General features: G+C 40.6%; 1 protein-coding gene across 17 annotated transcripts in view; it reads left to right on the top strand.

Moving 5' to 3' along the window:
- The window catches only part of NRXN3 (neurexin 3), a 1430678-nt gene that overhangs the window by 651436 nt on the left and 770887 nt on the right, over positions 1-8355 (top strand). The gene's annotated exons all lie outside the window — the stretch shown is intronic.

Genomic DNA, 8355 nt, shown 5'->3' on the forward strand with positions numbered 1-8355 from the left:
ACTGCCATCCACCAGCCATCTACCATGTTTGTAATCATCTTGGATGTGCAACATGTGAAAAGGTGAGAGCTGATTGTCAGAGGCCCTGTGATGCCATGTAGCATTTTTGTTTGCTACGTTATGTCTCCGTCAGTGTAGGGATATCAGCTATAGTACGCGTGATGGTTGACTGCTGTGTCATTTTTCTTATGGAGTTGCTGATGATGCTAATCATCTTTACTATTTACTTTTCTCAAATTGAATTTCAGCAGACGTGCTCAGCTCTAGGGTGCCTTCAGCCAAAAAGCCTCACATAAATAAATGAGAAAGTATCATGCCATAAGATAAAACATATATTTCAGCAGCAGATGGAGCTCTGCATGAGAGGCTACTGATGGAAAGTTGCCAAAGGCTACATTTTAAAAGACACTTTGTGAAAAGTGGGGAGATTTGCCTAAAATGTGTAGTGGTCAAGAACAGTTGAACACCTTGGATTTCAAGTTCTTCTGTATCCAAGAACCAGGTCTCCATCATCTGAATTCAATCCATCAGGTTTTGTAGAGCATTCATGTCCCTTGGAAGATTTCCATCTCTGAAGGGACAAGTAAATCTTTCTCTATAACAGCATAATATTTTAGGAAAGGCCAGTGCACAAGTTATCTGAATACATAAGACTGATATAGATTCAGAAAGCAGGCGGCATGCATACTCATCAGTTAATGTGCTTCATTTCCCAGCATGTCAGCTCTTATTAACTACTGGGCTGTAATATCGGTCGTTATAGTCCAATGCTGTTTCAGAACATCAGGGCTTTGGTCATCTTCTACCAAATACACCATCTCTCTTTGAGACCAGTTTCTCCCTTTCATCACATATTTTGAGAACAATTTGAACATTTGACTATTACTCGGAAGCCCTTGGAAATGTTTCTACATTGTAAATTAGCCTAAGAGACTGATGACAGGAGACAAAATGAAGGAGACTAAAACATTACTTTCCAGAGAATGCCATTTCCTCTAACATATCAAAAGAACTTATGTGCCAAGAGATTATGATTTAGTAAAACCTGCCAAGATCTTTAGCCAAGAGTTCATGTCATTGCCCATAGGTAACATCAGGGAGGTAACTGTGACCAGTTGTCCAAACCTGTGAAATTTGTATGAATTGTCACACTTCTCCCAGTTTCCCTCATATTCTATGGGGTGTCATATTATATGGTTTTCTCTGCATAATCATTACTTTATGAGTTATTCTATGTTCTGGAGTACCTTCCATTGGTCTTCTGTGGAGGATGAAAGCCCCATGGCTGCTGAATTGTGCTTCCCACCCATCTTCCACATTTTATATAGCTTTGGAATAAATAATATTCTGCTTTGAGACAATCTTCTTTTTGTGCTGTGTTTTGATTTGGAGTAGAAAATAAAATGGTAAAGAAAGCTCTGATTGATGAGAGCTTTGCAAAGGCACTTATCCCTTGAGAGGACATGAACTTGAGAAGAAGACACGTGAGAGATCTCTCAGTAGCAGGCAAGATCAATAGAACACTGCAGCCCTTGAGAAATCCCATTAAGAAAAAACTCATCATTTGTATTTAGAAGCTTGGAATTAGTAGAGGCTTTTTTCTTCTTCACATGGAAAATTCCTCTCAACCTTTTAATGGCTCCAGCATCTCTTTCTGAGAGATTACACTCCTCTGTACTGGAATGAAGCTGCCTTCTGATAATCCCATAGGCGAACAACAAGAGAAACCACACATCCTTAAAGCACTGTAAAGACTATCTAATCTATCATGGCATAAGCATCAGTGGGCTGGAATCCACTTCACATATACACAGTGATTGCTGCTGGTGGTGGCAGTGTAAACAGTGAGTTCAGTGGGAAGCTACATGCATAAAGTACAGAGAGTGATAATTACCTTGATAACAATGGTTATTAATAAAATGGATGTTGGGCAATAACACAAAAAAGATGAACCAACACACATTTGTTGTTGTTAGCCGCAAAGTCGCATCTGACCCATCGCGACCCCATGGACAACATTCCTCCAGGCCTTCCTGTCCTCCACCATCCCCCAGAGTCCACTTAAGCTCACGCCAACTGCTTCAGTGACTCCATCCAGCCACCTCATTCTCTGCCATTTCCTTCTTCATTTGCCATCTATTGTTCCCAGCATTAGGGTCTTCTCCAGTGAGTCCTTCCTTCTCATTCGGTGGCCAAAGTATTTGAGTTTCATCTTCAGTATCTGGCCTTCTAAAGAGCAGTCAGATTGATCTTCTCTTGGACCGACTAGTTTGATTGCCTTGCAGGCCAAGGGACTCACAACCAACACACATAGTACTTAAAAAAATATCAACCAGAACTAGAATCCTTGTTCAAGTGATGGAGGCAGGGTTGAACTTTTTGATGAATTGTAGCACTGCTGTTTCATGTCTGTCTGTGAAGTTGCTTTGTTCAAGAATACCTACTTTAAGGGCAGTTGCATTATCAAGACCAAAGTGTTTTTTCCCTTTTGCTACCTGTGTTAATCAGCTCAACATTGCAAGGATATTCATTTTATTGCCCAGCAATTCTTTGTGAATGGCTGCTGTCGATAAGGTAAATATCACTGACTGTACCTGCATTTCCAGCTCACCTCACTGTGGGAAAGAACCTCCTCCCAACAGGTTTTTATATGCATGTGTAACTTGTTGTAACCTTCATGCACCTTATGAAGTGGACTTGAGCCTATGAAAGCTTATGCTACAAAGTATTTGTTCTTCTTTAGAGAGTCAGCAAGTCTTCTTGTTGCTTTTGCTGTAGCATACTGTCATGAAAAGAATAGAAAAGGCTGTTATTGTGTGAACCCAGAACATTCAAATCCAGAGCACTGAAATATACTGGTTGTGCTACTTGCACACACTGAGAGACAGTTCTCTTTTTGCCCTCATGGACCACAGTGTTGCAACTGGTTTAGCAAAGATCACAATACTTCAGGACTTTAATCCTGAATATACCATCATTTCTTTATGACCTTTGAACACCCATTCACATCTTTAGATGCCCAGTTCCTCTGGATGCAACTGGTCTGCAGTGTTACAAACCAAAGAGGCAGCTGCAGTTTAGTGGAAGATGCCTGATGCAGGCACTTGTGACTGCTCAGAATGGGCTTTCCATATTCTAAAATAAATATAATTTTAAGAAAGAATGATCATTTAGCTCTCTGGCACCAGGAGGATTTCTGGCATGCTACTGATTATACAATTGCCTTCTTAATTAACAGTAACTGCATTTAAAAGGACAAATACAGCTTCATGCAGCAGTCTCTTAAGTGTGGCAGTGGAACACATACTTCGCATGCATAAGGACCCTGATTCAGTCTGTGGCAACTTCAGATCAAAGATCTCAGGCATCCAGAACTAGAACCTTTTTCTCAGACCCTGGGGAGCCTCTGGGAGTCAGTGGAGGCTGATGCAGTCTAGATGACAATGCAGCATAAGGTCACTCCTTGTGTCTGAGGCCCATTTGGTAGAACAACGTTGGCTCTTTCAAACCAGCAAGAAGATGAAGCCTTTTATATTATAGCGGAACAGCCATTAGCTGGTGTAGGCAAGAAACAAGTAGCCATTTAACGCAGGGTTGGGCAACTTGCCCTCCTGATGTTCTTGCGCTGTCACTCCCATCCTCCTTAGCCAGCATAGCCAATGGCGGGGAGTTGAAGTCCTACAACATCTAGAGGTCCACAACTCTCCTACCGGTTATCTCATGTATGCATTGTCAGGTGACGGATAATATTGTGGAAGAAAGAACATGGAAGAAAGCACAAGTTATATGCAGGCTAGTCCAGGTTGGAAGCTTTAGATGAAAATTGGTATTATGGAATAGCGGAGATAGTGGATGCTCTTCTGGATCTGAAGTCGTTGCTTCTCTGCTCTTCTGCCACGGTTGACACAGAAGGTTTTGGCAGCTACTCTGTTATCCTGTTAAAGGTTTGATCAGTGCTTTGCAGGCAGCTCATATATTTCTGAAAAGGTATTTTAGCAAAGCCAAGGGCTTTGCCACATCCAGCTGTGAGAAATCCAAGCCTTAGCTGGTGGTTATCACACAGCCCTCAGGTATTCAGCTGTGGGATGACATAATCATCTGAGAGGCATTTAAGGGAAAAAGGCTGCATCAAATCATATGTTCTAGGCATTCATTATATATAAGCCTGGGACCTTCCATAAGAAAACAACTTGCTTAAAAAAGGTACACAGTGTTGGCTGGAGCAGTTGTAGTAAAGAACATTGCTCAATATCAAAACCATGGAATCCTTTGAAAATAATTTTATTTGAAAATAGGAGGAAAAGGCAAACAGATTTCATGTAGAGATGTGTTTATTTTAAGAACACAGAACCTGTCCTCTCTATCTAGATGGGTCCAAGGGTGTGTCAAAGAACTAAAATCTGATTTAAAAGAAACAAACAAAAAACAAAGCATAGAAATAGTGACAGATGATATACAAAAGTAACATGACAATGTACAAGGTCGGCAAAAATTATAACAACCCCTTCTTTATTTTCAAAAGGAAGCCCCATAGGACACAATAAAACAATAATAATGAGCACCAGTGTGGTGTGGTGATGAGAGTGCTGGACTAGTGACGTGAGAAATTCTAGTCCCTCATCCAGGTTCTAGTCCCTACCCAGCCATGAAGTGCCTTCGGTGACTTTGAGCCAGTCACTCAGCCTATCCTACCTCACAGGGTTGTTGTAAGGATAAAATGGTGCTATGTGAGCAGCCTTGAGTTCCCACAAGATGAATAAAGTGAGATATAAGTACAATGTAATAATAATATAATAATATTTTATATTGTTATCTTTTGTATTTTAATTTATGTTGTGAGCCGCCCCGAGGCTTCGGCGAATGGGGCGGCATAGAAATGTTTTAATAAACAAACAAACAAATAAATAAATAAAACTCTATGAAACAGTGGCATGATCAGAAACCACAATTCAGAGAGAGTTAAAATAGCCAAAAGCCTCCTGGAAATCCACATAGCATCATGGAAAAGTAGAGTTGGAAGGGACTAGGTACAACTCCCTGCTCAGTGCAGGACACCCAGTTAAACCATTCCTCTCAGATGGCTGCCCAGTTGCCTCTAGTGTGGGAGAGCCCACAACCTCCCTGGGGCCATTCGTTCCATTACCATTGGTTCTGTTGGGCAAATCTATCAAGCTCTGCCTGTCAGTGTCTATCTTCTATCCTGGTGCCTCTTTTTCTTGGCACAGAATTTAACATGCATTTTGTGCACATTTTTCTCTGCAGGCATCCATCGACAAAGATATGCTTGCATTCAGTTTAGAAATGTGCACAATTTTCTTTGTAAAGTTTTCAAATGTCTGAGACATTTTGTTTCATGGGCCAAATTGTAAGCTCATAAATGTATGGATTTCCAGCCACAAATTGCATTCAGGTCTATGTGTTGGAGGTGCAAATTAGGTAAATCAGTTTAAAAAATGGATCATATTTATCACTTATTCCCAGTTCATGGCTTGGTGTTGAAATAAATACAGTTTAGGGGTCTGACATATTTCTCTGGGGATGGGATTCTACACAATTGAAGCCAAGAAAGAAATTTGGTTTGTTGAGGCCAGCCAGTAACTTAGGAGTTAAACATCTAGATACAATTTCTTAATTGTGCTAAGCAATCACATGCACATTTTGCTGTCCAGGTTTAGTCACTCTGCTCTCTGTCAGGTCCATTTTGTCTATGAACAGCAGGAGGAACCACTTTATTTGAATATCTGTTTGAAATAGTTTAACAGCACAGGAAAAAGCTGAAAAAATAAGCAAGAGATTCCTAGTTTCTATCTGGGAACCCTTAAAGTCAGGGCCCCATGACCTTTGGTTGCAGCTCTGGAGAAAAATGAGTACCTGACATTGATTCTGCAACTATTTTGTTGTTACTAAGCTCCAGAAGGAATAAGATCAATTTTGTTGTTGGCAAAAATAACAGAAACATTTGAAAGCAAAGAGAAAATTGAGGATAACGTTAAAGGAGATGACCATTCTTCTCTTCAAAATAAGCAATAAAATATAGGGCCCCACGATATTGGTCTGCGGCAATCCATCTTACAGAACACCTGAGACCCTGAACCCTGGTTTTAAGGGCTGGCCATCTCCTGGTAATTGTAGCACTGAAGGCAGCAGCTGAACTTAACTCACAAATTCTTAGGTTCCTCAGATATCTTGATGGGAAACTGCACCAAGCTCTGGCATTTCTACATTGAGTAACTCTCTCTCTCTCTCTTTGTGTCTGTGTACACATGTGCATTTATGGCACTTTTATTTTATCAGTCATTTCTTAGCTATTTCCCATCATCCCCATGTGCATCATCCTCAAACTGTACTCCAGCAAATACAGCCTGTCCAAAGATACTTTGCTTTCAGAGAAACTGGGCCACTTGATACCACTCATCAAGTGTAAAATGAAACCACAAAGTCATGTTTTCCCTTCTGAGAGATCAATCCCAACAAAGTCTTTTTCCAAAGCACCAGTGTATAGTAATAGATCCATTCTTGAAGTGTTGATTCAGATCCTGAGAATACCTTGCTTTACATCATTCCTCGTCCCAGCTAATTTGAGACCAAGCAAAATTATGCTTGATGGGATCTTATAAAATGGTCAAGCAGACATATTGAGGTTGGAAACAGCCAGTATTGCAATTCAGATTTCAGAATTCTTCTTCCGCTCAGTAGAGGGTCTCTGGGTTATGCTCAGAGGCAAAGGTATTTTGTTTTTACACAAAGGACTTGAGTGCTAGAGCAACAGTCAGGCCATACTATGGAGGATGTGTAAGTTAAGCTTCCACTCATTTTCCAAAACCTCCGAATGTTTGATTACTACGAATGGGGCTAGTTTGGAGGTGGTGGTGGGCAAATCACAATTGCTTCATTTGAGAGATAATGCCCTTTCAAAATTTTTATAGACAGTGATATACTTTTTTAAAAAATGACTGCTTTCATTTGTGGAGTATAAGAGCTCAATCTTATGTCTGTCTACTTGGAAGCAAGTCCTGCTGTGCTCAGTGGGTCTTACTCCCAGGTAAATGTATAAGTTAAAGTGGTGGAGTAGGTGGCAGAAGCCATCCCTTGTAGTTGTATGATGTCAGCATTTTCTGAAAATAGTGCCCTACAAAGGTGAGCATATACCTTCCACAGAGCAGAGGGGCACTGCTGTATCAGATTTCTTTCTCAAGTGATGGGTATAGATGCTTTTTAGTATATTGGAGGAATCTACAGGACATTTCCCCTCCTGTTCCTTGCCTGCTGCAGGGGAAAGAAACTCTGAAAGAAAAGGCTTCCACAAATGGTTTCACACCATTGTGGAAACTTATACCAGGTACTGGAAGGGGAAGTTTGCCTGTGCCCTTTTCACTACTAGTTCCTTTCAAGTGTACATTAAAATGCACAATAATTTTGGAGGAGAGATCTCACCACAAGTAAGCAATACTAGACCCTGGGGTCATCCTATGAAGCTGATGGTGAGAGATTCAGGACAGAGAAAAGAAGGTACTTCTTCCCACATTGGATAGTAAAACTATGCAAGTCACTACAACAGGAAGTAGTAATGGCTACCAATTTAGATGGCTTTAAAAAGGGATTTGACAAATCCATGGGAAAGCCTATCAAATGTCCCCTAGTCTTGATGGCTACGTGTTACCTCCATTATCAGAGCTGGTTATATCTGAACACATCAGCTGCTGAGGAACTTGGACAGGTGGGGCTCTTGTACCCATCTTGCTTGAGGGATCATGTAGGCAGCTGGTTGATCACAATGTGAATGGAGTGCTGTACTGGATGGATCGTCCAGCAAGGTTTTCCTGTGTTCTTCTGTTCTTAAATTCCCGCAGTTCCTCTTTAGTTCTTATAGACAAATGCCCATCGCTGAAATGGAAAGACAAGCTTCCCTTAACAAAGAAGTGTGACTTTTCTCTGACTGTACATTGAACTGATATGAGGTACATCAATTAAATAAGTAATCATTGAAGAAATACAGAGGTCTCTTACGTTGTAGCAAAATCTCCCATTACACCTTTTAATATAAACTTGTCCTTAGATTACAATGGACAGTGAGGATTACAGTTTTCTTTCACTTGGAAAAGAATGAATGCTTCATGCTTCCATTTTTCACAGCTCACGTACAATTTATCATTTAAGCTGTGATTCATTGATCTCACCTATGTGCTCTAGGAGACCTCTGAAGCTCAAAATTAGCCCCATAAGCGATATCCTCATAGTCTGTTCCAGTCCACACATTAACTATTGGAGATCAGAAACTTCAAGAGTCCATTGATAAAACCATTTTTGGTTTGCTTGTTTTTTTGGGTGGGGAAGATATTATGACCTACATTTCAG

This window comes from Varanus komodoensis, unplaced genomic scaffold (assembly GCF_004798865.1).
Source record: "Varanus komodoensis strain SLA01 unplaced genomic scaffold, ASM479886v1 scaffold3, whole genome shotgun sequence".
Taxonomy (NCBI): domain Eukaryota; kingdom Metazoa; phylum Chordata; class Lepidosauria; order Squamata; family Varanidae; genus Varanus; species Varanus komodoensis.